This window comes from Vipera berus (genome assembly GCF_964194415.1).
Source record: "Vipera berus genome assembly, chromosome: 5".
Classification (NCBI taxonomy): Eukaryota; Metazoa; Chordata; class Lepidosauria; order Squamata; family Viperidae; genus Vipera; species Vipera berus.
This window is the reverse complement of record NC_138207.1, coordinates 54,675,617-54,691,249: the sequence shown is the minus strand read 5'-3', so window position 1 is coordinate 54,691,249 and position 15,633 is coordinate 54,675,617.

Sequence of the window (15,633 nt, the reverse complement as noted above, 5' to 3'; positions counted from 1 at the left end):
GAGTGCCTGAAGAACTATGGACAGAGGTTCGCAACATTGTACAACAGGTAGCAACCAAAACCATCCCAAAGAAAAAGAAATGCAAGAAAGCAAAATGGCTGTCTGAGGAAGCTTTGCAAATAGCTGAGGAAAGGAGGGAAGCAAAAGGCAAGGGAGAAAAAGAAAGATATGCCCAATTAAATGCAAAATTTCAGAGAATAGCTAGAAGAGATAAGAATGCCTTCTTCAATGAACAGTGCAAAGAAATAGAAGAAAACAATAGAATAGGGAGGACTAGAGATCTTTTCAAGAAAATTGGAGAGATGAAGAGAACATTTCATGCAAAAATGGGCATGACAAAGGACCAAAATGGCAGGGACGTAACAGAGGCAGAAGAGATTATGAAGAGGTGGCAAAATTACACAGAAGAACTATACAAGAATGAGGTTAACGTCCCTGATAATCACAATGAGGTGGTCACTGACCTGGAGCCAGACATCCTAGAATGTGAAGTGAAGTGGGCCTTAGAAAAGCTGAGCAACAACAAAGCTAGTGGAGGTGACAGTATTTCAGCTGAGCTATTCAAAAACTTAAAAGACGATGCAGTAAAAGTGCTACACTCAATTTGCCAGCAAATTTGGAAAACTCAACAGTGGCCACAGGATTGGAAAAGATCAGTTTACATTCCAATTCCAAAGAAAGACAGTGCCAAAGCATGTTCAAACTATCGCACCATTGCACTCATTTCTCATGCTAGTAAAGTTATGCTTAAAATCCTACAAGCTAGACTTCAGCAGTATGTGGATCGAGAACTACCAGAAGTACAGGCAGGATTTCGAAGAGGCAGAGGAACTAGAGATCAAATTGCCAACATACGCTGGATCATGGAGAAAGCTAGAGAGTTCCAGAAAAACATCTACTTCTGCTTCATTGACTATGCTAAAGCCTTTGATTGTGTGGATCATAACAAACTGTGGCAAGTTCTTAAAGAGATGGGAGTACCAGACCATCTTATTCGTCTCTTGAGATACCTATATGTGGGCCAAGAAGCAACAGTGAGAACTGGACATGGAACCACTGATTGGTTCAAAATTGGGAAAGGAGTCCGGCAAAGCTATATACTGTTGCCTTGCCTATTTAACCTATATGCAGAGCACATCATGAGAAAGGCAGGGCTAGATGAATCAAAAGTTGGAATTAAGATTACCAGAGAAATATCAACAACCTAAGATATGCAGATGATACCACTCTAATGGCAGAAAGTGAAGAAGAACTAAAGACCCTCTTGTTGCGGCTGAAGAAGGAGAGTGTAAAAGTTGGGTTGAAACTTAACATTAAGCAAACCAAGATCATGGCATCCGGCCCTCTCAATTCCTGGCAAATAGATGGGGAAGAAATGGAGGTAGTGACAGATTTTATTTTCCTGGGCTCCAAGATCACTGCAGATGGGGACTGTAGCCAAGAAATTAAAAGACGCTTGCTCCTGGGGAGGAAAGCCATGGGAAATCTAGACAGAACACTAAAAAGCAGAGACATCACCCTGTCAACAAAAGTGCGTATAGTCAAGGCTATGGTCTTTCCAGTTGCAATGTATGGCTGTGAAAGTTGGACCATAAGAAAGGCTGAGCGCCAAAGAATTGAGGCCTTTGAACTCTGGTGCTGGAGAAGACTCCTGCGAGTCCCTTGGACTGCAAGGCGATCAAACCGGTCAGTCCTAGAGGAGATCAACCCTGACTGCTCTTTAGAAGGCCAGATCCTGAAACTAAAACTCAAATACTTTGGCCACCTAATGAGCAGGAAGGACTCACTGGAGAAGAGCCTAATGCTGGGAAAGATTGAGGGCAATAGATGAAGGGGACGACGGAGAATGAGGTGGCTGGATGGAGTCACTGAAGCAGTAGGCGTGAGCTTAAATGGACTCCAGAAGATGGTAGAGGACAGGAAGGCCTGGAGGAATGTTGTCCATGGGGTCACGATGGGTCGGACACGACTTCGCAGCTAACAACAACAACAACAAAGTGGCATACAAATTTAATAAATAAGTAAATAAAAATAAATAGTTCTTGAAGCTCATGAAGACTGAGACCTTATTTACTGCCTGGAATGAGCAGGTAATGTTGATCTTGGATCTGATCATGCCTATGTGGATTCTTTGTCCCTGCTCTAAGGGGTGCCTCAGGGATTAGCCCTTTCCTATTTAATATATACATGAAACTGCTGGATTATGTTCCCTTGGCATGGGGTTGAGTATCATCAGTATAGTGATGATATATCATCTACTTCTTCAAAGAACAAGTGGCGGCTGTGGCAAGTATGGTCTTTGAATAGATACAGCTTGTGTATCTATTGTTCTCTTTCCTAGATTGGAAAAACTGCTCATTAACCCTCAAAGCTTCATCTTGTAACTCCACTGCTGCATGATTTGTACTGGTTCCCAATAGACTTCCAGGTGCAATTTAAAGTGCTAGTTATTACCTTTAAAATCCTACATGAGACATGTCAGGTAACTTATAGGACTACCTATCCTAATGATTTCTACTTATTTTACTGGATCTGGCAGGATGGGAATACACCAGGTCCCCTTGATGAAACAATGTCAAAATATTGGACACTAGAAGAACGCCTTTTCTATCATGTCATTTGCATAGTGGAACAGCATTTCCTCTAGAGATATGGATGATCCTGACCCAATTGGCCTTCAGGAAAACTCTGAAGATCTGGCTTTTCCATCATATGGAATTAGTATATTGATAGACTTGGCATGGGGTGGTTTGTTTATATATATAAGCACTGTAATGGCCTCGGGGTTGTTTCTTGTTTTAAATTGCCTTTAAAAGAAAAGTACTGTGTTTTTATTCTATTTACTGCCCAAAGTTCCTCTGGCAGCTACATAAATCTAATAAACAAACAAACAATTCAAGAAGAAACTATACTCACAAACATGGCTTTATTTGGATACATTCCCAGATTCATTCTTTGCCATTTATAGTTAAAAAATTTTTTTTACATACCATCTGGTATAAATCTTTACTTGGTTTATGTCTCTGGAAAGCAGCTGTCAGCCAGGAAAGATAATACTAAACCAAACACCCATGTTATAACACAAGTCCTTACATTCCTAAGTTTCTTAATCTATTTAAGCTACAATTGGATAGCTAGCATTAATACTTATTTTTCTTAATCTATTTTAGATATTTAAGATGAAGTGCTCTAACAGTTAGTCCTTTAATTTTAACAGTGATAACTTACACACAAATATTCTAGGAAAAGCAGACAATAAAGCAACATGTACGTGGTGAAGCTCCTTACTGAAGGAGACTGGGGATTCAGAAGGGTGTAATGAGCATCTGTCAGTCATAAAGTTATTCATTATCTCTGTTGGAACCCAGCATTGTAATTTAGACTTATCTGCTAGGTCAGAAAAGTCTGACCAATACGTCCTCTGAGATTGGATTCTTTTGATTAGTTCAATGTTTCTGAAGTTCATTAAGGCAACTATTCCATGTTTTAGGAAAATTTACGTATAAAAATAGGCAAGTTCAGAACCTGGATGACTCGAACATGAAAAATCAAGGAAAAGCATTATGTTCACATTAATAATCTACTAATAAAGGTCAGACTTCTAGAAAACTTGTAGTCTACATATAATGTCTTAAATAGTACCAAATTTAGTTTGTGAAATAACTGCATTATGGATAATGGATATTCTTAACTATTTTTAATCAGTTTCTGGATTCTAGCATGAAGGATCTCAATCAAATTGTTATCTATGCTGACACTATTGATATTAAATTGAAATTATCATTGACTAGCTAAAACATGGCATATGCAGTAAATGCTGGGTTTAGAAAATTAGTGGAATATGACTTGGAAATGCTTTTGCCTGCAGTAGTTTGTTAGATGTGTCTAGTTATAAGGAAAACACCAGACTGTGGTATCTCTCTCTCTCTCTCTCTCTCTCTCTCTCTCTCTCTCTCTCTCTCTCTCTCTCTCTCTCTCTCTCTCTCTCTCTCTCTCTCTCTCTCTCTCTTCTGTGTGTGTGTGTGTGTGTTAGTGTAAGCACACATATATCTAAATTTATGTTTAATTAAATTATTAGGCTACCATCTCTCAATATTTGTGAATAGAAACATTAATATTAATGTAACATAACACATGTTCCATAAAACACAGGACCCCATAATCTTGAGAATAGAATAGAATAGAATAGAATAGAATAGAATAGAATAGAATAGAATAGAATAGAATAGAATAGAATAGAATAGAATAGAATAGAATAGAATAGAAATTGATTTTTTTCCCTAAAAGCTTCCTGTTGTGGAACTTGCTGGACTTTTGTTGCTGATATATTGCAGTGATGTGCAGTCACTTTCCCCTCAATCTGCTTCTTCTCAGGTAAAACAAACATAAAGGGCCTCTGTTTCTCTTACACATTGGAATTTAGAATTTGGTAGCAAATTTTGGAAGGGTTCTGGGATAGCACACAAGATTTCTGCAGCCCATATATAGTATTTTGTCTTTCAGTTTTATATCTCTGGTTTAGGATGACAAGAGGAGTTTAAAGCCATACAACTGATGCAGACACTTTAAATGCATGCTTATGTTGTCATGTTTAACTTTAACATTGAGAAGTTCTAGTAACTCCTAGAAATGCTGTTCATAGCTATCTCTAAGGAATTGTCAGGAAAATCCTGGATTAGTTATGATTAACATTATTAATGACTTTGGGAATATTACATAATCACTTCAAGAAATGATAAGTTACAGAGGAAGCCAGAAACATTTAGCCTGAAAGGGGATGATCTCAGCATCTACAATGATGAAAGCAGAATGAAATTCAGTAATATAACCTGTACCAAGTGAAGGCCACGTGTTTAGGGATTACAAGAGAGCTCGTGACATTGAAAAAGAGGAAAAACATCTGATGAGCCTGGAAATCATAAGAAGATAGAGTTACCCTGAGTTCTATCTTTCACCCAGGGATGTTTATCTGACTCATAGAGAAACATTCAGTTCTTTTGTTTTCATGAGGGCAGAATTCATGATGCTGTTTTTATACAAAATGGGGAAGCTAGTTAATGAAGCAAGAATGAAAGATGCTAAGTATTGATGCACTTGGTACAACAACTACTGCTCTGGTGACTAGAAATGTAAACTAATAAGTTTAAATTTAAAAATATTAACAGTCCATATGTCAAGTCCAGGGCAACCAATTCCATCTTCCAACCTCGAAAGACCTTGAGCTTAATGCACAGATACAGCTGAAGCTTCATTTCCATTCAACATTACTGTCTTCTCTATAGCTGAAAGACAGCAGTTTTTAGAATTGACCGTTAACTTACAAAAAACAGGAATAAAACATTCTGGGGGTATGTCTACATGTTTAACTTTCACTACAAGCCCTGTTATCTCAATCTTTAGGGTTTAGACTTGGAAAATTTGGAAGATTTGGAAGAAGACACCTGGTTGCACAGATAGATTATCTGTTACAGGAGAGACAGAAGAAGTGTAATGTTGCAATTACTCCTAGAGCTCTTACTGATTGACCCTGACATCTCAGCTGGTAACTTCAAGGGTTGGATTATCAAAATGTACTTGTTTGCAGCGAAAGACTGATTGCCAATTATCATCTGCATGCTCCTACACTGTTATTGAACCATCCCATTTCCACCATAATCTCTGATGATTGCAAGGAAGGAATTATCTCTTAGTTGCAGCCAGGAATTCCTTTTAGTCATCTTATGTAATGCATCCCTGGCCCACAGTTAGATCATGGAGCAGGTGCAAGATTATTAAATGTTATCAATACATTTGTAGTGTGGATTGGCTTCAGTAAAGGTAAAAAGGTAAAGGTTCCCCCGCACATGCGTGCTAGTCGTTTCCAACTCTAGGGGCCGGTGCTTATCTCCGTTTCAAAGCTGAAGAGCCAGCACTTGTCCGAGGACGTCTCTGTGGTCATGTGGCCGGCATGACTAATGGGCAATTCTTTTTTGACTTAAACCTGATTCTAAACCCTGTAAAACAGACATGTCAAACTTGCGATGTAACGTAATGTCCCACAACATATCAGGACAGTTTTGCCATTGCCGGCAATGGGGTGGGTGCAGCTTCCGGATGACGCGTCCGGCCCGTGGGCCGGCAGTTTGACATCTCTGCTGTAAAAGCAAATCATTTAGTAGTATTGATCTATATCACGGATGTCAAACTTGATTGTGTCATGTGATCTATTATGATGTATCATGACTTTTTTTGCCTTTGTGGAAGTGGGGTGGGCATGGCCTGCATGGACGCATCTGGCCCACAGGCCGCCAGTTTGACCCCCCCTGCTCTATATGAAATCACTCATTACCAAAGCAATCCAGCACAACACGTTTATAAAGAAAAAAGAAGACTGATGTGTGGTAAGTGTGGTAAATAAATAATTGGTAAAACAAGAGGAAGTACAATCAGAGGATTCTTTTTCATATTTATGGGGCATATACATAAGTAGTTATGTTGATATGCATATTATTTATATGCATGTTTTTGCCCCTTTCCCTGCTTGTCATTTCTTACTATAAGAGACAATGCCTGAAATTTTAGGTTTAAGTAAAAGAAAGGATCTGTTTTTCTCATTAGCTATGTATGGAGGCGAAAGAATCTTCTCACTTAGTAAAGCACTTTTAGTTCCTTGTTGTTTTATTGTAGTCAAAATTATTAAAACTCTTTTAATTTGGATTTTTTAAATGTGATGCTATAGTTCTGCCAATTTTTCTACATGAAACGTTAATTTGTTGATTTTTGATCCTTCCTTCATATACAAATCCCAAACAATCTTATTATTCTCAATGTAACCAAAATCTATTATTTTTATATTGCTATTTCTATAATTAGTACCAGAAAAGTGAAATAAATTTGTTAGAGAAAAATGTATGTATGTAATGTATGTAGGAATACTGCGATTCAGATTCTGAATCACATCTTATGATCATGTCACTGAGTTCTTGGTCCCCCAACTACCTGTAAAGTTCTCTCTGAAATTCTGATTGGCACCATTTGGAATAGATAATTTATCCTGAGTAGTACATTCATTTTGATAACTGCAGTTAATCCACTTTTCAAGGTATCATTTAATCTCTACTCATAACTTAATCTTACTTTGGTATATTTCTTTTTTTTATTGAAAAGTTTTACAATACATTTTTTATAACAAAACAAAACCCCTCCCAACCCCCTCCCCCCTCCCCAACCCTCCCCAACACCTCCCTCCCTTCCCCCTCCCCCCTCCCCGACCTCCCAGAGCTAAATACAAGGTATAAAAATACAAACAATCATAATCTACTTTATGCAAACAACAATAAACTATTAAATCTATTGCACTTTAACTCTTATAAAATAACTACAAGCAATATAAATATCACATCAATACTTATTCAAATGCTAGGTGAAACTTTTTAGTCCCATATTTATTCTGGATATAATCAATCCATTTTTTCCACTCCACAATATATCTCTGTTGCGGATGGTCTTTCAAGTACGCTGAAATCTTTGCCATTTCCGCCAGGTTGGAAACTTTTAAAGTCCATTCTTTTATAGTCGGCAGTTCTTCCTTCTTCCAATATTGCCCTACTAAAAGTCTTGCTGCCGTAATTAAATTCAACATCAACTTAATGTCCACAACAGTAATATCAGTAATAATGCCTAGTAAAAACAATTGCGGACAAAACTTTATCCTTTTCTTAAATATCTTTTGCATGTTCCACCAGATTTTAATCCAAAAAGCTTTAACCTTTTTACAGGTCCACCATATATGAAAATACTTTGGTATATTTCTTGATTGTTGCCTGCCAGGTACAAACCAAGTTATTACCACTGAGTGAGCTGACAGCCAGACTCTTCTTGTGGAAAACTGATATTTCTTTGTTTAAAAATCTTGAAAGATTTTTTGGTTTTATATCCAGAATGTTCTCCAAAACTATGAATTTTCATGAACTTTTCATTGCCTTCTTGATAGCAATAAATCATTTTCATAACATTCAAGTTTATATTCCTATTCACAGATTCGGAGACCTATTATTTGTTAATCACCTCAGAATTTTCTGCCAGTATTTCTACATTACTGATGAATAATAAAGGAGAAAGCAGACATCCTTGCCTTGTACCTTTATTGATTTTTGAAATGTAAAGAAAGCCTTCCATTAGACATAATGCAGTTGGTTCACAAGTGGTCCTCAAGATACATCCAGTCACCTAATGATCATTCAAACTACAGCAAACCCACAATGCTATTTAACAACCCATTCTGAAGGCAGTCCCTGGAGAGTCTCCCCTAGTCCAGAGGCATACTGTGCTCCACTTAAAGACCCACACATTCATTTAACAGCTACATCAGGCCTTCTTTCTTAGTGGCCATCACCACCTGCAACTAGAATGGGCAGACTCTGTGACAGTCATATTGCTAAGGCCACCTGTACACTTTTAACCCAAACTCTGAACTCATCTCTAGGGTTTTTAAAATTCAGTACTACCTGCAGGAATTGCCAGTACAAAATGTCAAGTCTTTTCCATATATGAAAAGATAAATGCAGCTTTCTTTTGTTCGTTTGTTTTTAAGTTTTCTTGTATTAATTACAAACCAACCTATTGTCTTTTATATTTCTCTTTGGAATAAAGCCAGTTTGGTACTACTTATAATAACTGAAATATATTTCTCCAGTCTGCTTGCTAACATGTGACTATATTTTCAAACTACAACAATTATAAATACATGCTATTGCTTCATAGGAAATAACAGGAAATTCCTTTCTTGCTTTTTAAATTTGCATTTAACCTTGCCAATTGACAACTTTAAGTAGCCCAACTTGATTTCAAAAATTGTATAATAACTCAGTTCCCAGAAATGCAATCTGTTACCCAGCTTCCAGGCTAGAATCTACAAACAAAATATTGCAAAGCCAGTTATCTTTAAAAAGGCACTTTAAAACGCTTTTGTGAATCATCCAGCTTTAAACAGAATTAATGGCTGTCAATCTGAATGGCCGGAAGCATTGATTTTAACAGTTTTCCATGGCATTTAAAAAGTAATTAGACTTTTGTACTTTTGTGCAAATGTGTCAACAACTCTACCTGGTATTTTTTGTGAATGAGAAGATGATTTTTATGCTGAAATAATTACTGTTAAGTATTGAAGGAGGTGTTGAAAACAGAGGAATGGGAAAAAGTGCAAAACACTATAGACACTGTGTTGCAAAATGTGGGTGCCTTCGAGGATTAGCTGCTATTTGGATGATGCCACATGTTTATTAAGTTTATTTTCCTTTTCTAAATAAATCTTCTCTCCTTTTTTCATTTTTTTATTCTCTTTCCTTTCCTTCTGTTTTCAATTCAGTTTGGTACCCTCTTTCTCTTCATTTGCTTTGCTTTCCCTTCCCTTTTTAAAATTTCTATCTCCATTCTGTTTTTCTGCTTTAGGAAGGCTGTTTGTGCTCAGAGTCAAGAGGGAAACCTCAGTGTTCATATCCACATGTACTGCATTTGGGCCTGGGGACAGACTTGTATATCAGAATAGGAACAGATAATTAATATTTAAACAGGATGACTTCATTTTACTTGAAATTAATTGTAATTAATATCTGTTAACTATTCAGGGTGTGTGTGTGTGTCCTGCCCTGCATCATTTGTATACAATTACTGGGTGCAGATAGTGAAATCCTTTAACTTTAGGATAAAAGAGGAGAAAAGTTAGGCATACTGCAAAAATTCTTTTTCTGTATACTATTAAATATTCTTAAATTGAGAATTTTGTTCCTTTCTCATGAACAAAACACTCCTTTCCTACATTTCTACTTACTTAAGGAAAGAACATATTTTAGCCTTTATTTCAATTGACAAACCTCATGCAAAGGAAAAATCTAAACTGTTCCAAACTATGTCATTCCAATCTTCTCAATAAATTATAGCCAAAATTCCACTAAACCAAAACAAACTTATAACATGTTTTAAGGGTTTGGTTTGATTAGCCAGAAAAAAATGTTGCCATGTCAGTCTCTTTTATGCAACAAACTAATGTAATTATTTGTTTTGGAAATAAATTTGTTTGTTGTATACAAGAGACTAACATAGCAGTATTTTACACTATATATATTTCCTTTGTTTGACTAAAATGGTGGTGGAAATCAAATGTTTCTCTGTGTGGCTTGAAAGTCTTGCAATTCCCCAGAAGAAAAGTAAACCATATCACATTTTAGACAATGAATGATTTTAGCAACACTTTATATTACTCGCAAGACAATATTTTTCTGCTTTCCCAATTTGTAAATTCATTAATATTTACTAATGCATGACTCGTGTGATTCCTAATACAATGATACCAAGAATAATACACATTTTCTTATACAGGTAATCTTTTACTTACAGCCATTCATATAGTGACCATTGGAAGTTATAACTGATCTGAAAAATATGACTTATGACTGTTTTTCACACTTACACCATTGCAGCATTTCCATGGTCACATGATCAAAATTCAGATGCTTGGCAACTGATGGCTGCAGTGTCCTGGGGTCATTTGATCACCTTTTATGACTTTCTGAGAAACAAAATTAATGGAGAAGCCAGATTCTCTTAGCAAGTGCATTGTTTCACTTAACTGCAGTAAGAAAGGTCGTAAAATGGAGCAAAATTTAGTTGTCAACTGTCTTGCTTAGCAACAGAAATTTTGGAGTCAATTATGGTCTTAAATCAAGGATAGTATAGGGGAAAGTGGGGGGCATACCGGCTTATTCATGTGAGATACATTTTTTTGTTCAATTAATAGCATAGAAAACAAGTTTCTGCACATTCTTTAAAGCAAACCACCTCCCTGGCTCACAAGAATATTCTTAGGAAACACTTAAAAAGTCTCTACCCTAACTGAAAGATAAATTGGATTCTAAGTCATACCCTAATAATCCAGTGGGTGAGATTTCTGTCACCTTACCACTTTGTCTTTCAATAAATTGTATTTATTGGAGAACCCGGCATGAATATTGGTTTTGAATTGGCTATTAAGAGTTTGACAATATAAATGTTCTTTTCTTGCCCTCTGAAAGATGTTTTAACATCATTTTGTGATAAGAAACTTAGACCCATAAACAAGCAGGTTAATTTTTGAATAAATAAGGGAACATGGGATATCTTCTGCATCTCTTCTGCTACCTCTCCAGATTTAACAACCAAATAAATCATTTATGTTAGGATCACACAGAAAATGTTAGTACTTACAAACATGTCCATGACGACATTTTCAAAGTAATAATGAACAACTTAAAAATAACAAGAAAACACAATTCAAACAGTTTTGAATCCAACTATGCTATAGAATAGAATAGAATAGAATAGAATAGAATAGAATAGAATAGAATAGAATAGAATAGAATAGAATAGAATAGAATAGAATAGAATAGAATAGAATAGAATAGAATAGAATTGGAAGGGACCTTGGAGGTATTCTAGTCCAGTCCCCTGCTTAAGCAGGAGAACCTATACCATTTCAGAAAAGTGACTGTCTAGCCTCTTCTTGAAAATCTCCAGTGATGGAGCTTTGAAATCTATGAAATATTATGAAATCACTACATTTTACTGATGCAAAATCATAAAAAATATCAAGAAAAGCAACAAGGTTTTCTGGTACCTTAACAATTAGGCAATTTGTGGGTATAATTATACATGGGAGAAACTAGCCTGCAATAGAGATAGAAAACTCTTTGCAAGTGAACAGTTGTTTACAAGGCAAAGATTGCTGTACCAGTGCACTCATGTGGTGTAAAGCACATGAGTGCGCTATCCCTTTTCTCCAGTGTGTTACATATTCCTATTTCATAGAAATGGAGTTTTGTTGACAAGATGCAATGTAATCTACTATAAAATGGTCTATCATAAATACATGCCCAATTGTGTCTATTCATCAAATGGTCTATCATAAATACATGCCCAATTGTTATTCAACACAGGAGGGATGTGTTCCACATCCTGTCTACTAAGGTCTCATTCAGAAGATTCCAGGAAAACAGACTTTGCTGTTATTGAACATACTAGTTGGAACATGATCCGTCAGAGACAAGATTAGCCCCAGATGTTTTAGCTTTTTGTAATGCCTTGAAGACAAGCTATGTCGCAATGGATAGGGGTCAGAATATATGGTGTGCATTTTGGTTCTATTGGTGGTTATGTTGATGCTGAATTGATAGAGAGGAGTTAGGTTTTATCTTAACAATCAATTATGTATTTGTTATGTTGCTGTTTATAGTGTTTTTAACTGTTAACTATAGTCAGTCATGATTATGAGTTGGGCAACAGTAGAAATTGAAATTGAAATTAACAAATAAATCATCTATGACTCTCAAACTGCACAACATCAACTTACTCTAATTAAATTGCTCATCACCTCTTTGCATATACTATGAAACTTCATGAGTTTAATATGGTTGCAGTTATTCAACACTGCACTGTTTCATCTCATGCATGAAAACAGGTACCATGTATAACAGTCTTGTTGTCTCACCTTCTTTTCTCAGCTACAGGCTCACATAATTCAGAAAGAATGCTCAGCAGCATTCTGGTGCAGAATATCATTTGTTTTTATTATGTATGATATTCAAGCAAAAAGTCCTGTTGCCTGAGGGCCCAAAATGATATCAAAAAGAAACAAACCGAATGTGCTTAGTGTGCTTAGTGGCAAGGAGAACTAACTTTGGGAAGGAAGACAGAAGACTAGGGCTGAGGGACTGAATGCTGAATAGTAATGACTTTACAAAACAACATTTTACTAGACAATTCACTTGTGTAGTATTTAATATATCTGCATTACCATTATTTTTTATAACACTACATGTACATAAAATAAGAAGGCTTTCAAACCCAGGTTGATTTGGTATAATCAAAGGACTAGGACTCATATTTCAGTTCTGACTATCAAGCTTATAGTTGCTTTTCCTAATTGATATATATTTGCTGTTGAATATATTGCTGGTCCCCTTCATGGATTACTGCGTTGTTGTGGTGAAGGGGCTTGCATAATTCAATGAAGCTATGAGCTATGCCGTGCAGGGCCACCCAAGACGGAAAGGTCATAGCAGAGAGTTCTGACAAAATGTGATCCACTGGAGAAGGAAATGGCAACCCACTCCAGTATCTTTGCCATGAAAACCCTATGGACAGTACCAAAAGGCGAAACGATGTGACACTGGAAGATGAGCCCCTCAGGTCGGAAGGCGTCCAATATGCTCCTGGGGAAGAGCAGAGGGCTAGTACTAGTAGTGCCAGAAAGAATGAAGCGACTGGGCCAAAGCCGAAAGGACGCTCAGCTGTGGATGTCTCTGGTGGTGAAAGGAAAGTCCGATGCTGTAAAGATTTTTTCTCAATAGGAACCTGGAATGTAAGATCCATGAATCAAGGAAAGCTGGACGTGGTCAAACAAGAGATGACAAGACTGAACATCGACATCTTAGGTATCAGCGAACTAAAATGGACAGGAATGGGTGAATTTAATTCAGATGACCATCAGGTATACTATTGCAGGCAAGAATCCCTCAGAAGAAATGGAGTAGCCTTCATAGTCAATAAAAGAGTAGGAAAAGCAATACTGGGATACAATCCTCAAAATGACAGAATGATCTCAGTTCGAATCCAAGGCAAACCATTCAATATCACAGTAGTCCAAGTCTATCCCCGAACCACCGGTGCTGAAGAGGATGAAATTGACCGGTTCTATGAAGCCCTACAGCACCTTATAGAACTAACACACCAAAAAATGATGTCCTTATCATCATGGGGGATTAGAATGCTAAAGTAGGAAGCCAAAAGATAACCGGAATAACAGGCAGGTTTGGCCTTGGAGTACAAAATGAAGCAGGGCACAGGCTGATAGAATTTTGTCAAGAGAATACGATGGTCATAGCAAACAATCCTTTCCAACAACCCAAGAGAAGGCTCTACACATGGACATCACCAGACAGTCAATACAGAAATCAGATTGACTATATACTTTGCAGCCAAAGATGGAGACGTTCTATACAGTCAGTAAAAACAAGACCAGTAGCTGACTGTGGCTCAGACCATGAGCTTCTCATTGCAAAGTTTAGGCTTAAACTGAAGAAAGTAGGGGAAAGCACTAGGCCACTCAGGTATGAGTTAAATCATATCCCTGTTGAATATACGGTAGAGGTGACAAATAGATTTAAGGAATTAGATCTGATAGACAGAGTGCCTGAAGAACTATGGACAGAGGTTCGCAACATTGTACAACAGGTAGCAACCAAAACCATCCCAAAGAAAAAGAAATGCAAGAAAGCAAAATGGCTGTCTGAGGAAGCTTTGCAAATAGATGAGGAAAGGAGGGAAGCGAAAGGCAAGGGAGAAAAAGAAAGATATGCCCAATTAAATGCAGAATTTCAGAGAATAGCTAGAAGAGATAAGAATGCCTTCTTAAATGAACAGTGCAAAGAAATAGAAGAAAACAATAGAATAGGGAGGACCAGAGATCTTTTCAAGAAAATTAGAGAGATGAAGGGAACGTTTCATGTAAAAATGGGCATGATAAAGGACCAAAATGGCAGGGACGTAACAGAGGCAGAAGAGATTAAGAAGAGGCAGCAAAATTACACAGAAGAACTATACAAGAATGAGCTTAACGTCCCTGATAATCACAATGAGGTGGTCACTGACCTTGAGCCAGACGTCCTAGAATGTGAAGTGAAGTGGACCTTAGAAAAGCTGAGCAATAACAAAGCTAATGGAGGTGACAGTATTCCAGCTGAGCTATGCAAAATCCTAAAAGATGATGCAGTAAAAGTGCTACACTCAATTTGCCAGCAAATTTGGAAAACTCAACAGTGGCCACAGGATTGGAAAAGATCAGTTTACATTCCAATTCCAAAGAAAGGCAGTGCCAAAAAATGTTCAAACTATCGCACCATTGCACTCATTTCTCATGCTAGTAAAGTTATGCTTAAAATCCTACAAGCTAGACTTCAGCAGTATGTGGATTGAGAACTACACGAAGTACAGGCAGGATTTCAAAGAGGCAGAGGAACTAGAGATCAAATTGCCAACATACGCTGGATCATGGAGAAAGTTAGAGAGTTCCAGAAAAACATCTACTTCTGCTTCATTGACTATGCTAAAGCCTTTGATTGTGTGGATCATAACAAACTGTGGCAAGTCCTTAAAGAGATGGGTGTACCAGACCATCTTATTTGTCTCTTGAGAAACCTATATGCAGGTCAAGAAGCAACAGTGAGAACTGGACACGGAACCACTGATTGGTTCAAAATTGGGAAAGGAGTCCGGCAAGGCTGTATACTGTCACCTTGCCTATTTAACTTATATGCAGAGCACATCATGAGAAAGGCAGGGCTAGATGAATCAAAAGTTGGAATTAAGATTACCAGGAGAAATATCAACAACTTAAGATATGCAGATGATACCACTCTAATGGCAGAAATTGAAGAGGAACTAAAGACCCTCTTGTTGCAGCTGAAGAAGGAGAGTGTAAAAGTTGGGTTGAAACTTAACATTAAGCAAACCAAGATCATGGCATCCGGCCCTCTCAATTCCTGGCAAATAGATGGGGAAGAAATGGAGGTAGTGACAGATTTTATTTTCCTGGGCTCCAAGATCACTGCAGATGGGGACTGT